Source organism: Phaseolus vulgaris, chromosome 5 (genome assembly GCF_051622355.1).
Source record: "Phaseolus vulgaris cultivar YP4 chromosome 5, ASM5162235v1, whole genome shotgun sequence".
NCBI classification, from domain to species: domain Eukaryota; kingdom Viridiplantae; phylum Streptophyta; class Magnoliopsida; order Fabales; family Fabaceae; genus Phaseolus; species Phaseolus vulgaris.
This window is the reverse complement of record NC_143502.1, coordinates 7,017,337-7,033,679: the sequence shown is the minus strand read 5'-3', so window position 1 is coordinate 7,033,679 and position 16,343 is coordinate 7,017,337.

Genomic DNA, 16,343 nt, shown 5'->3' with positions numbered 1-16,343 from the left:
CAATGTATGTGATATAATTGAATTAATTGAGTTGTAAAACTGTTAATTTTAAAAAATAAGTTTATGTAATATATTATTTTAAAGGACGAAAATATTTGAAGAAATAATTATTTTAAAATACATCTAGCTTAAGGAGAGAAAAATTTAAAGAAATATAAAATAAGGGAAATTTATGAAAAAGAATAGGAGAAAAAGAATTGTAAAAAGATGTAATGGTTTGAAATGAAATAATTTGAGAAAAAAATTTGGACTAAAAGTGTATATTATAAAAATTATTTTAAAATAATAATGAGAAAGGTAATTATATTTAATAATACTATTATGAAAAAAAAAAAGTAAGGGGTAGAAATTTATATAAGTTAATTTAGCAAGAATGAATAAATTAGAGATAAGGTAAAATAATAATAATAGTTTTAAAAAAGTGTTGTGATGTACATTTTTTAAAGAAGTGTCAATGTAACGCATTGAATAACAAAGTTATCATGGTGGCATGTTTAATTAAAAATAATAATAATAATTTTCTTAATAATTTAAATAGTTTGTAATTAAATAAGAAATAATATTTAAGTAGAAGTGAGTGGATAATTTTGGAATTATATTAATGAGACGTGCATAATAAAATGACTTATTTATTCATTGATATGTTAGAAAACTATAACATAATTAATTGGGGGAAGTTTATCTCTTATATTAGGGTTGTTGGGACAATGATTTCTTGTGTGCTCTAGAATGTGATCATAGGAGCATAACTTTCGTCAACCTTCTTCATTGATATCCATTCAGTCTTAATTCTTAATTATTTTAGATTACCTTTGGAACTTTCTCGTATTGTTTAATTAGAATTGAGGGCCTTTGTCCAATAATATTTGCATCTAAACTCCTAAACAAATTGTAATACACTTTGTTCACTTCATCCAAACTATAGAGATGATTGATGTATTGGTCAAAATCATGGTGGACATGTTTGCACTTTACAAGCACGTGAGAACACAAGTAATGAAGTTTTTGGAACTTCCCACAATCACACAACTGTTCATTAAGTCTAAGGACAAATTTTCCAGCTAGTCGAACTTTTCTTGGGTTCACCATCTCCTTCATAAAAAAAATCATGTGCTACTTTTATCAAATTCAAGCACCATGTGAGTGTTTAATTTTGAATGAGCATTTTCTAGTACCTTTGATGCAACTTCTGAATAATTATGGTCAACATTAATCATTGCAGTGATTTTCCTCCCTCTTTCAATGAAAATTTTGTTTCACCTTATGTATATGGCTATGATAATAAAGGAAATTGGAGATTCCTTGTTTTTTTTAGGATTGAATTTATGGACTCAGTTAAGTTGGTCATCAAGTAACTTCATCTTCTTCCTTTGTCCCATGCAAGTGCCCATTTGTGTCTAAGAATTTTGTCAATCCAGTTTGCTACTTCAAGATTGGCTTCCCTTATTATGTTTTAGTAGTAATTTACTTAAGGCTCAATCATTGTGTGTGATGCATATGGAAGTAAAGAAGTTAAGATAGAATGGACAACATGGCAGATAAAAACTAATGCTTTCAAAATAAAAATGCTTAACCATATTTACATGTCCTTTTTTGTAGTGGCATTCTTGAATAGTCTCATGAAATTTTGTATAATATGTTAAAATACAGCACACATGCATATATAGACCTTCAATCTATTCACCCCAAATTCTTACGTACGTGACATGAATGGGTTTGCGGTGATACGAAATTAAGCACAGGTCATCTAGAGGTGTCACGTACATGCTTAGGTTTTTTAAGAAGAAAAACAAGCATATGTAGTTTCACCTTCAACGATAGTAATAGGTTGGGCAATTTGTTGAATGATTCTTCCCAATTGTTGCATACATTTTCAAGGACACGTTTTACCAACCAAGTTTTTTGCATGTGACAGTTTATCCAATTGAGGACTTGATATGAACATTAATAGTGGCAATTGGGGTAGATGGGAACGCTTCCACAATTTCACAAATATGTTGTGAAATTATGCGAAACCCCAACATATTTTAATCCTGTGAAATTAAAGGTGTAACACAAGTGTGGACTCCTTCTGAGTTTGGGATCTCCTAATATTGTTCTCTGATGTGCAAGATTTTCTGACACTTCCAATTATAATGGTTGTGAACACATTGGACTCTTAATCTAGTGGGATTAGAATGTGCGGTTGTGTATGTACATTGGTCCATTATGTGAAACCTATTAGGAGCATTAATTACTCGATTTTGTCATAATTTTCTAAGTTAACTTTATTCCTTTATGGTTTCTTTTGCTTTTATTTTCTATTTTTAGTTCATATTTTTATTTTCTTATAAGATTACAGTTGTTGCAAAAACATCATAAAAATTGTACTTTACAACTTATATTTTGTTTGAAGCGTCTAACGAGTGTTTTGATCAATTGTATGAACATATTCTAAATTGGACTTTGACCTTAGAAGTATGAAGATATTGATTCCATGAAGATTGGGAAAAGTGACTTAAAAATAAAATAAAAAATAAGAAGAAAACAAACAATAATCAATCAACTAGCAATAGACGATCAATGTTGCACTTAAAGAAGAAGCTGAAACTAGTTTAGTTAGTTTTGTGAGCCCGATTTTTGTTGGGACCAAAGCCCATTCCTTTGAAAAGAAAAGAACCTCTATAAATAGAGATTATCTGAAAAGAAACCTACGTGCAAATTACATAAAAGTAGATTAGACACAAAGCTTAATTAGATAGTTAGACAGTGAAGTAATTTAGTTTAGTTTTATGTTTTATGTTATCTGTTTTCGATGTTTCCAATTCTATAAAAAAAAAAAAAATTCTTCATTTTCTTCTGCATTTTTCTCCATCAATTATTCTTTTCTTTGTTGAACCAAGTGGTGTTCAATCTTTGAAGAATCCAAACCCTTTGAAGGATGTTGAAGCCTTGGTTGTGCTTGTTGTTGCTGTGCTGTCTTAGTTAGGATCTGGGGTAGTTTGAGTATTGTAATCCACCCCTTGATTGAATCCAAAGCATAGGCATTCTCAATCTTTGTAAAAGAAAAGTGTTTTTCAAACTAAGTGAAAAACAATCGATTGTTTTGTCGAAACAACCGATTGTTTATACTTAGATGTTTTTAGAAAATATTGAAAACTGTTTTTCAAATGGTTGAACTGTTAGAACCAAAACAACCGATTGATTCGAGGAAACAACCGATTGTTTGTTTTGGTACCATAACAGAAAAACTGTTTTAACTTTGACTGAGTTTTAAATTATTTAACTGCTTACGCTCCAGTCTTTAAATGCTTTGATCAATCCTTTAAATGCAATTAAAAGTTTGTTAAGATTTGATAACAAACAACATCTTTGAATATATTCAGAAAAACAGATTTCAGTTTCAAGAAGAAGAATACAGATTTTGAGTTTTTCAAAGAGTTGAGATTGCTTAGAGTTTGTGATTAATCAAAGTGTGTGGAATAGGATTTCGGCTTGTATTGATTTCAGATTATCTTCTGTAACAAGTGTAATCCTTGTACTCTGTTGAACAAGTTTCGTTTGTGTGTTTGCTGATATTTGTTGTGTGTTCTTGAGGGGATCAAGATCAGCAATCTTAGTGTTGGTGTGTTGGCCAAGAGAAGTGTGTGTCTTGAGGGGATCAAGGTCACTTTCTTGGTTGTGGTGTAAGTGATCAAGGTGTGATTGCTTAGTGGAATTCCTCAGTGGTTTCTGAGAAGACTGGATGTAGCTCTGGGTTTATAGTGAACCAGTATAAACATCTGTGTGCATTCTCTCTATCCTTAATCTCTTTAATTTCAGTTTTGATATTTGTTTGCTGCCATAAACAATCGATTGTTTCTGCGAAACAACCGATTGTTTTTCTAGTGCTGCTGTTTTTGCTTATTGATTTGGCAAACTAGATTTCTTATCAATTGTTTCTTGAGAGAATTTCATTATTGACTTAAAAGTTTGCGAAAACTCTCTTTAAACAATCCCCCCCCCCCCTCTAGTTTAAAGCCATCCATTCTAACAATTGGCTTCAAGAGCTTGGTTCTTGAAAGTTATTCAAGTTGATCCTAAAACTGTTTTTAAATGGCTGATAGACTCCTTTTGGGGAAGGTGCTTCAATCAACAGACCACCTCTGTTTTGTGGTTTGAACTACCAATTTTGGAAAGTAAGAATGAAAATCTTTATGGAATCACTTGACAGAGGAATTTGGGATGCAATTGAAAATGGTCCTTTTGTCCCAAAGTTTGAAAAAGATGGATCTGTCATTGAAAAGCCATGGTCTCAATGGACTGATTCAGAAAGAAAAAAGGCCAAATTCGATTGCATTGCCAAAAATATAATAACCTATGCTTTAAATTCTGATGAGTTTTTCAGGGTCTCTCAATGCAAATCATCAAAAGAAATGTGGGACACCTTGGAAGTCACTCATGAAGGTACAAATGAGGTAAAGAGAGCTAGGAAGCATACTCTAATCCAAGAGTATGAGATGTTCAGAATGCTTAAAGGTGAAACAATTGCTGAGGTGCAGAAAATATTCACTCACATCATCAATCATCTCATGAGCCTTGACAAGATCTTTGAAAAGGAAGAACTGAACATCAAGATCTTGAAATGTCTTGATAGAGCATGGCAACCAAAGGTAACTGCTATTTCCGAATCTAAAGATCTAACATCATTAAGTATGGCTTCTTTGTTTGGTAAGCTTAGGGAACATGAGTTAGAGATGAATAGACTCAATGTTCAAGAAAGCGAAGACAAGCACATAAGGAGCATAGCCTTAAAAGCTTCCAAGCACAAAGGAAAACAAGAATCCAGTGATGATAGTGATGAGGAAAACCTTAGCTTGTTGTCAAGAAAGTTCAGCAAATTCTTGAAGAGAAACCGCAACAAGGACAGCAACAAAGATAGGTATGGACACAAGAAATCCAATGATTTTAATTCTAATAACTATACTTGTTTTGGTTGTGGTGAGCAATGTCATATAAAGGTAGATTGTCCAAACAAGAGTAAGGAGAAAAAGCCTAGCTACAAGGAAAAGAAAGGGAATACAAAGAGAGCCTACATAGCTTGGGATGAAAATGAGGTATCATCATCAAGCTCTTCATCAAGTGAAGATGAGAAAGCAAACATCAGCTTGATTGCTGAAGATGATGATGAATCTTGCAGCTCAAGTGAGGTTAGTTCATGTGCTTCTTTAAATGAACAAAATTATAGTGAATTGCTTGAAGCTTTTCAAGAAACTCATGATGAAGCTAATCGATTGATTCTTTCAAACAACCGATTGAAAGAACTTAACAGCTGGCTGGAAAAGAGAGTGAAATCACTTGAAGATGAGATTGAAAAATCTAAAAATGATTTCAAAAATCTGGAAAATCATTTCAAAAATTCTTCTTGCAAGTGTGACACTCTCATTTGCAAAAATTGTGAAAATCTTGAGAAAAAGGTTCATTATCTTGTTGAAACTGTGGACAAGCTTTCAAAGGGGAAATATAACTTTGAGAATGTCTTGGCATCTCAAAGCTGTGTTTTTGGAAAGGTTGGTTTAGGTTTCAATCCACAGAACCAACAAGATAAGTTTTCAAAAAAAAATTCAAGAAAGCTAGTAAAACAACTTATTGTTAAATTGAAACAACCGGTTGTTACATGCTTTTATTGCATGAAAAAGGGCCATTCGGTTAGATTCTGCAAAATAAGAAAATTCTCTGTTCCTAGAGGCTACATGAAATGGATTCATAAAGGATGTGAGGTTCCAAACGAGAAAAAGAAATCAATTGGACCCACATTTGTGAAGGGACCAAATCTTGTTGCTTGAACTCATGCTTGTGCAGGAATTCTAAAGAAATGTGAAGGACTAAGTGATGTTATCAAGTTCTTGGAAGAAAAAGACCATCATTGAAGCTGAATCAATGCTTTGCATCTGTCCAAAGGCCCTCAACAGTGAAAAAAGGCTTCTTGATCATAAAGCACATGACTCATTGAAGAAATAACATAAAGGATAAGATCTTCCTTTCTCTGTTCTTAATTTCTATTTTAAAGTTCTTTCACATGGTTAAACATCTTTATTAATATGCTTAACTTCATCTGCTTTGAACTTTTTCTGCTCATGGTTAAAATTCAAAATTAGTTTTAACTGCTGCAGAAAAACAACCGATTGTTTTGAGTCTGACAGCACTGATAAGAAATCAATTTAATTTCTATTTTGAATTTCTATCCGTTGCAGATCTTTTTAAAGAGAGAATCCTTGGTCAAAGAACCTATGTTGAAAGCTGATCACGTTCAGAGAGAATTTACAACAGTCATAAAGGAATATATTCCAAAATCTTAGAAATTCAAGAGTCTTAATGACTAGTCAAAGATCACATGTGAAGACCATGTGATTTTCAGCTTTTTCTGACATTTTCTGTGTAGGGCAGGGTCAAGTCCTCTCTCTCTAAAATCTGGTACCCACTCATATCATTGAATGCTTTTGATTCTTTTACTGCTATAAAATCTGTTGCAGTTGATCTCTTCCTCAAGAACAACCAATTGCAACATCTCTTGCAAAATCTGTGAAGTGAGCTTTTCTCTATTTTCTTTTCTACCATCATGGAATCAACTCCTCCCACCTCAAAGAGAGTCAAAACCAGAGCTGTAAGGTCTGGAGGAAGGCTAGAAGGCTGGTTTTCTGGAGACAATGATTTAATTGAGAGGTATAGGTATGAAACAAGTATCAAAAAGATAAACAACCCCAAGGTTGTGTGCTTTGATTGGCTGAAAAGTCAAAAGCTGGACAATGTAAGGAGGCTACTCAAAGATCAATCTCTCAGAAAGTTCCTGGAAATGAAAGGAAACATCTACCCAGATTTGATAAGGGTGTTCTACACAAATCTCAAGTTTGAGGGAAACAATCTAGTTTCTCATGTAAAAGGTGTAGACATGGAGATAACCCATGAGGTATGGGTTGCTGTTGCTGGTCTCAAGTATTCTGGCCTTAGAATCAACAAGGGAAACCTTGCAGTAGTGGAGGATTTCAACAAAATCCAATACTACAAGAGTTGCTTGAAGAATCAACATGCTCAAGTTAGAACATGCTCGGTTGGAGGTCTAAAGCTTGAAGAAAGGTTGCTAGCCCTCATTGTGACTTGGATTCTAACTCTAAGAGGAAGCAATCATTATGTTCTTACTGAGAAGGATCTGGTGTATATCTTCTGCATCATGAAGAAGATCAAAATCAATTGGATCCACATCATCAAAGAGCACATGCAAAAGGCTATGAGGTTAAGTGACTATCACTATCCATATGTTGTTTTGGTATCTAAATGTCTACTCTATTTTGAAGTGAACCTTGAAGATGAAACATCTGAGTTGATCAAGTCAACTCAAGAGTTGAACAATGGATCACTCAGCAAAATGGGTTTTACCAAAGTAGGTGGCAAATGGATTAGCAAAGATGGTGACCTTGGTGCCTCATCTAGTGCTGCTGCTGATCTTGAACAAGATGAACCTGCTGATAGGGATGTTCAACATGAAGATCCACCTGAAGATTATCAAGATGCTGGACCCAGTGCTGGTGCTGAAAATCAAGAAGAAAGGATGCAAACCATGTCTCCTTTTGAGAGACTCATGGTAAATAGGCTTGATAGCTTTGCGGAGAATCAAAGGAACCTCCATGATCTCTGTGTCAGCAATTTCCAAAGGATTGATAACAGGTTTGACAGCATGGAAGCACGTTTCATGACTCTAGATGAACAGATCGAAGCTGTACAAAACCAAATCTTTGATCTTCAATATGCTGATGATGATGAATGAAGAAAAACAATCGGTTGATGTATCAAAACAACCGATTGTTTTTGGTGGTTGTATCAATTTTTTTTTGCTGCTTTTTCTGTTTAATTCTGATGTATTCCAAACAATTATCTTGTTTTATCTCTTCTCTTTGTCTATTTGTGAAGACAAATAGGGGGAGATATATGCTATGTTTAATTTTCTGTTTTTAATTGCTTTCTGCAAAACAATTTGGATGAGTGAAACCTTAAAGGTTTTTGCTCTTATATTTGTTTGCTGAATACTCTGATATTTTGCTCTGAATTTCTGTATTTGTTTCTGTGCTAACCAAATATTAGGAGTTTTATGCTCTGCTTAAAATTGTATCTTGCAAGAACGGCTTCAGATTCAATCAGGTACAACACAAGCATCAGGGATTTGTCTTCATCAAATAGGGGGAGATTGTTGAACCAAGTGGTGTTCAAGCTTTGAAGAATCCAAACCCTTTGAAGGATGTTGAAGCCTTGGCTGTGCTTGTTGTTGCTGTGCTATCTTAGTTAGGATCTGGGGTAGTTTGAGTATTGTAATCCACCCCTTGATTGAATCCAAAGCATAGGCATTCTCAATCTTTTTAAAAGAAAAAGTGTTTTTCAAACTAAGTGAAAAACAACCGATTGTTTTGTTGAAACAACCGATTGTTTATACTTAGATGTTTAAAGAAAAGATTGAAAACTATTTTTCAAATGGTTGAACTGTTAGAACCAAAACAACCGATTGATTCGAGGAAACAACCGATTGTTTGTTTTGGTACCATAACAGAAAAACTGTTTTAACTTTGATTGAGCTTTAAATGATTTAAATGCTTACGCTCAAGTCTTTAAATGCTTTGACCAATCCTTTAAATGCAATTAAGAGTTTGTTAAGATTTGATAACAAATAACAACTTTGAATATATTCAGAAAAACAGATTTCAGTTTCAAGAAGAAGAATACAGATTTTGAGTTTTTCAAAGAGTTGAGATTGCTTAGAGTTTGTGATTAATCAAAGTGTGTGGAATAGGATTTCGGCTTGTATTGATTTCAGATTATCTTCTGTAACAAGTGTAATCCTTGTACTCTGTTGAACAAGTTTCGTTTGTGTGTTTGCTGAGATTTGCTGTGTGTTCTTGAGGGGATCAAGATCAACAATCTTAGTGTTGGTGTGTTGGCCAAGAGAAGTGTGTGTCTTGAGGGGATCAAGGTCACTTTCTTGGTTGTGGTGTAAGTGATCAAGGTGTGATTGCTTAGTGGAATTCCTCAGTGGTTTCTGAGAAGATTGGATGTAGCTCTGGGTTTATAGTGAACCAGTATAAACATCTGTGTGCATTCTCTCTATCCTTAATCTCTTTAATTTCAGTTATGATATTTGTTTGCTGGCATAAACAACCGATTGTTTCTGCGAAACAACCGATTGTTTTTCTGGTGCTGCTGTTTTTGCTTATTGATTTGGCAAACTAGATTTCTTATCAATTGTTTCTTGAGAGAATTTCATTCTTGACTTAAAAGTTTGCGAAAACCCTCTTTAAACAATTCACCCCCCTCTAGTTTAAAGCCATCCATTCTAACACTCTTTACTTTCTATTTTCTACAATTATTATTCAAAGTTGAATTTGGTTTTGAAAGAAGAGATCAAGAAAGGCGTTTATCAACACAAATTGGAAAGAACATTGGACATGGTCCGACAAGAAGAAATGTTCACCTTCTACTGATGAGAAATCTTCATATAGACGATCCATTTTCACAACGTTTATGAGATAAGTATCTTTAACTCATGTCTCAATAATATTTATTATTGAGATGGTCTAAAAAAATATTTTTCTGACGATCTAAGAGTTGCATGCGCTAGATGATCCAAGATTCCTTTTCCATCTATATAGATAGTCTAAAACTTGATATATCAGTCCATCTCACTTTATATGCATTAGACGATCTATGTTTTTATTGTCCATTTAAATAGTCTAAAACATGATGTGTTATACGATTTGAATATTTATGCATTAGAAGTTTGTGTCTAGTTAATCATATCTATATGAATTAAACGTTTTTGGAAACCTCATAGGTTTCATGATGCACTTGATTAATTTGGAATTTGTGTTCATATTATGTATTAAAAGGTCTAGGTTGTGCGTGCATTTACATAGTCTTGATGGTAAAAGCGATAGACGTTCAAAATTTGATTTTTTGTAAAGCCAAACTTCATGTATTAGAAAAGACCACAAGTCTCATTGTGCATTTGAATTGAATTTCCTGCATACTTGATTTAAATTAGTGAATATTTTTTTTATTTTTTGAATACCTGATTAAGTTCAGGTTGAATATTTTAATGAAATTTTTTTAACATTTGGTTCAAAACTATTAGCATTTTTTAGGATTTTAGTTTCTCTCATTTTAGAAAGAAAAATATGAGTTGCAATAATTTTAAAATTATTGTTGCCTAATTACTGTATGGAACATTAGTATGCTTTGCAATATATTGATGAAAAAGGTTTTGGAATTTTGTGTGGATCTTGAACACCATATCCAAAGTTTCTTAAATCACAAACCACTTACCCAAAATTGGTCAGGAAATTCAGGAAAAAAATAGGTTGGTACAAGAGAACATCATTGTCTCTATGATTTTGGTTTAAAAAGTGATAATCAATCAGTTGAAAAGAAGTTATATGGTGATAACTTCTTAGAGGAGCCTATTCGTCAAAAGGTTAATTACAGGAATATCTGTTCTAAAGTAAAAATATGGCAACAAATATGTAACAGATGCTTGCTTCCAAAATATGGTTCAAAAAACCATATAACAAAGTGCGGAAGGTTGTTGAAGAAGATAGGAAAAGCAATAGACAACATCCCTTACATAACCTTAGTGAATTGTTTAATCTACTTTCAAAGTATTTGCACAAAGCTCTTTGATGGGTGCCAAACATTCATAATTTTTGTATATATTTAGGCACTAAAACTGAATGAATTATATAGAACATCTTATGAAAAAGAGTGTTTTCCCACTTAGAATGATGATTTGACTTAATTAAAGATGATGGTGTGCATTAAGTTGAATCTTGCGGGAAATTGAGGAAACAAACAACTAAATAAAGAAGTGGAAAAATGACTAAGCTATAAAGCATATGCATGAAGCACTCACAGGATTCATGGTAGAGAATACATGATCATAAAACCTCCATCCGTTGAGCATTGAGCTATACATTGAGCTTATTTGCGCTAGTAAGAATGGGGTCAATTTGTGAAACTGGGCTGAGAAGCGAATATGTGAGAATTTGAGTGAAGAAGAAACCCCCTAAACAAGGAAAGCAGTTTGCTAGGTTAGGCTGGAAGTGGGCTTTGAGTGAAGCTTTCTTCAAGCTGAAGAAAGCTAATTCCCTTAGCGAAATTCCTATTAAGAACAACCCACACCTCAACTCTATAAATAGGGAGGTTAAAACGAAGGTTCAGAGGTAGAAGGGAATAAGCCTCAGTTGGCATGAAACATTCAAGACTCCATGTCTTTAGTTACTAGCTATTCATCTTTGAGTTTTCTTAAAAACATCATCATAAATAGCTAAACTCCTTCTGATGGGATTGAAGAATAATGTAACATTTTTAAGCTTTATTATTTATGAATGCTCATTTGTTTCAGTTCCTTTGATTTGATTGTATGTTTAAGGCCTAATATGTGATAAATCATTGTTCTTGCCTTTAGAACTTGAATGATATTGGAAAACACTTTCATTTTTTAAACTCTTTCAAATCATCCAAACAAGTCAATCTATAGGAATGAAATTGAATTTTTTGCTTGAATTGTTCCAACTTAAGGAATTGTTGGAGATACACATTACTACACATTTATTCTTGGTTGACTATTGTTGGAGATACACGTTTACTACATATAAGTTCAATTCACAATATATAATTTACAAATCGATTTTGTAAAGTGAATTAAACTTAAAGTTCAATTCTTAAAATGATATTAAAGTCATTTAGAATTTATCCTAACCCAAGTTTCTTGGACTTATTGTATCACTCACTATCAGATCGCTATTTTACCACTCATAAATATTTAGTCTCACGCACGAGTTGACAATATCAGCGTGAAGGATGTATTGGAGATCGTACATCGACTAGAGATAAGAACCATTCGTAGTATATAAGTGCATGCAAACCTTATTTTACAAATCAATTTTATAAATTCGATTAAAATATATAATAGTTTTCTTCACAAGTTCAAGACAACAAATCGTGTCATCTTCTACACTAAATTTTTTTAGAAAATCAACCATTCCAAAATTACCCCCAATGCTTACTTCGAAATTTACCTTTGGTTGAATGATTTGGATGCTCTAGAAAACCCTTTAGTGCCTTTTCGTTTTGTATATAGATGAGTGCAGGGAGTTTGCATAAAGCATGTACTAATTTCTGCACACACAAAAATTGTTGCCTCATCCAGGGTGAGTGATTTAGGTTAGACAATTGATTTGTTTTGAAATTGTTTTGGGTGGCATTTGATTTTGTGCATGAAGCAAGCAAGCAAGTCTTGGGTGTAAGAATCCTTTTTCTATTTTTTCAGTTGTCTGGGACATATGGTTGTGACGGTGTTACATTTGTGTACTGTGTATGTTTTTATTAAGCAAAATTGAATTAACCATTCATTGCTCTCTCTTTTACAATCACCTGGAATCACTATCGTACCAATTTTGGTACGTGAATGGAACGATTCAATTTGGAGCATTTAGAGGAGGAGTAGTGATGAGAATCAACTAAAGGTGGCTTTTTATAATGAAGAACAAGATCATTCGCCTTCACATTTAAAGTTTTTCTTGTTAATCTTTGCAAAAGATAAAGCCCAAGCCCAAGAAGGCCAAAGCCCTCAAAAGCCCAAAGACCATCCCATGAAGGGCAAAGCCAAGTTTTAAATAAATATTGTTTAGAAAGGTGCTTAGAGGGAAACATTAGAAACCTCTATTGTTAAAGCATCTTTTAGTCTTTAGTTAAGAGTCTTAGAGGGGGTGTGTTAGTAGATAGGTGTAGGAGTAAATAAGGAGGTGCCAAAGTGAGAGAAGGGATCACACCTTCCTCATGCTTTGTTTTAGGCGCAAATTCTAGAAGCTCTTTAGGAGGGAGTTTTTGAATTTGTGTAGCTTACTTTTCAGCACCTTAGGCTATAAATAGAGGTGCTCTCTTTGTAAAATTCAGATTGGAATTAATCTAAGAAAACTCTACTCAAATTTTGAGTGAACTTTGGAGAGCTTTCAGCCTTCTTCTCTAGTCTTATCTTGATGGATCAATGGAGTCCTCAAGTGGCGGCATCACTCTCATCTAGGAGCATTCCACACTTCTAGTGGCGAGATCATCCATCCTCCTTCCATCTTCATGAGCAATTCTTCTCTCCTTCCTTTCTCCTCTTTCTATTGTTTTTGTTAGCTTGTGTTCTTGAGTTTTGGTTTGGTATTCTTGCTGTTTTTATGAGTTTTGGTTCGGCAATTTTATATTTCAGTCCATTCATCTTGTTCCTTTGCTTTTCTTGCTCTTTTGTTCGGTTCAATTTGACTATAATTGGTTCATCCAAATGAGTTTGGGATTTGGTACTAGTTTTTGGTGAGTTCTTGTCTTAGAACAATGATCCAACTCTAAGAAAAGTGCCTCTATAATGTCCAACTCAAGGTGATTCCTAAGAAGGTCAAGAACCTTTCTCTATATGGCTAGTGGAATCACATCATGTGGTATCATGAGTCTTAGGTTCATTCTTGTTTAATTGTTAAGTTGTGTGCACTTTATTTCATTCTAAAAAACCACACTTGTTTTGCATATTTAATTAAAGGTACCGTTCTCAGAAGGGTGTTGTATGGGTGCTAACACCTTTTCTGCACGTAACCGACTCTCGAATCCTAATTCCAGCTACACATACCATTTTTTTTCATAGTTTTCCACAATAAACTATGGTGACAACTTCTTCTCTGTTTTTTTATTCAAATTTAATTTTAGTTCATTGTCCGCCTTCATGACCTCGGTTGTGACAAGATTGATAAAAATTGCACACAAAATACAAAAAATAGGTAGAACAATATGCAAAGAATAAGAAAGGGTGTTAAATATTACACAATGATTTATACTAGTTCATATCAAAATAGATCCTACATCTAGTCTTAGTTATTCAACCTTAGAACAATCAAAATCCACTATCGTTATATGTAAATTACAAGCACTCAACACATGGGAAGCATATACTAGATAGCAAACAAGAAAATCAACTTTTGAACAACTCAAGTAGGATATTTTCTACCCTTGGATTACACCAAAAATAATACAACAAACGACTCTTAAAAACCTTTAAGAGGACGACAATTTAACCTTTGAAAAACTTAAGTAGAAATAATGTGAGATTAACCTTTGAAAGCTTTAGATCACACTTTGTAATGTTTGATACAAAATTATCTCAAATTGAATCAAAATTTCAATTTACAGAGTTCTCAAAAAGTTGTTTAAAAAATATTCAAAACATTTATTTGATTATCTTAAGTTATTAATCTATTATTCTCAGAAAAAGGTCAATTTTAGTGAAAATAATCTCTATTTTTATCAGCTATGTTACTAATTAAGCAGTTATTTTGTTTTTCAGTTTTGAATAAAATTTAAGAACAACTTAATAGATTATTAAGTTATTTAATCAATTATCCTTATAGACATGTTAAAAAACCATTTGTTTGTTCTCTATTTTAATCCATTGTTAAAATTGATAATCATTTATTTTGTTAAGGAAACACATCAAGAATAAATTATTCAATTATATAAAAACTTAATCGATTAACTTGAATTTAAAACCTTTTTCAAAACAAGTTTTATGATGTTGTGTACTAAACTAAAGCACTTGTGATTTACCTTTTGTAAAAGACTCGTAATCACATTTGGTAAAAAATATAACTACTAATGCATTTTTAATACCATCTTCTTCAAACATCATCACAAAAGGCAACTTCTCTAAACTTTTCTAGGATGCATGACTTGAATTTATTCTTCAAGTCAAACAATCTTGTGTTTAGTCAGGAGTGGATAAGGTTCAAACAATACTTAGGTTTTTATCCAGGAGCGAATGTGTGTTCAAATAATAATTGTGTTGTTTTACTCAGGAGTGGTTGAAATTCAAATAATACTCACTTTTTTCTTCACAACGTTAGTCTACTTAGTGAAACTCGATCAATTGATAAAAAACTAGACGTAATATGTTTTTTTACAGATGAACCAGTATAAAAATAGCTTAGGTAAAATTTTCTCATCCTTTATCTTCTTAGATTGCATGTTATTAATCTTATGAATTAAGGAGACCATGCTAAAGGTGCGTCTCATGATCTTCATTAGAATATCCTTAAGAAAACTACTTGACTGTTCATCTATCAAGTATAAACTTTGTTTGTTAGCACCTATCAGACGAAGCTTTGTGAAAAGTTTTCAAAACACAATTCAACCCTTATTTCTTATGTTTTGACCTATTTTCACAACCCCTTCTTGGTTATTGTGGCATCAGTCTTGATACAAACCATCTCGACAAGAAGATAACCAAGGATACAAAAGCCACTTCATAATTAGGTCAGTCATCTCAGCATACAAGACCAGGCCCCACCAAACCTGAAGAGAGCCTCAGCAGAAAAAGAATCAGACATAAACCAAAATATCAGATGTTCTTCCTTCTAGTCTTTTCACAAGACAAGTTTATGTAAATAAATTGGCTCACTTTGGGGGTGCAATTAAAAGAATAAAGCTAGAATAGGGTGTACTTAGTATAATATTGGGTTTGTGCCAAACCCACCAAAAACCTAGCTTCTAGAAACCCTTTTCCAAAACTGCCCCTTAATCTAGTTTCTATAAGATTTAGGCTAGCTTGGGAGGCACTCCACTTTGACCTACCTTTTTTAAGGTTTCTCACAAATGACACCCCTACCCCTCTATCTTGCTTTCCAAGACACTCTTTCCTATAAATAGAGTGTTTTGTCTCATGTATTTCACACATTGAATTTTGAAAGTAAAGAAACTTTGTCAGAGTGTTTAGTGAGTTGAGTCTCGTAAAGGTTCTTAGGTCTTATCTTGTGAGTGTAGTGCACTTCAAGTGGCAACTCTTCACCACTCATCTTGAAAGCTCCCATCCTTCCAAGTGGCGTGATCCATCTTCCATTCCATAAGCTTTCTCTCATCTCTCTCTTTTTCTTTCTTCCATTACACGTTCCGTAATTCCATTTCCTTTTGCTTATTTGTTCTTCATTTTTTATTCGGTCATCATCTTGCTTCCTTCCATCTTATGTTATTTTAATTTTTTCACCTCATCATCATCATCACCTTATATTGTGTTTTTCTCTTTTCCCTTTAGAGGTGAACATTCACACTTACTTAACCATTTGGTTAAGTAAGTGTCCTGTGAGAATCTTCTTTGGGTTTCTCACCATATTATGCTTAAAACAAAAACTCAGAAATAATGTACCACCATAAAATGTGCAATCCTAAAATCAACTCACATCAGGTATTGACCAAAAAAAAACTATCACTCATGGTCTAAATCTTTTCACTTGGCCCTTATTTCCAAAAATAAGATGAGTTTC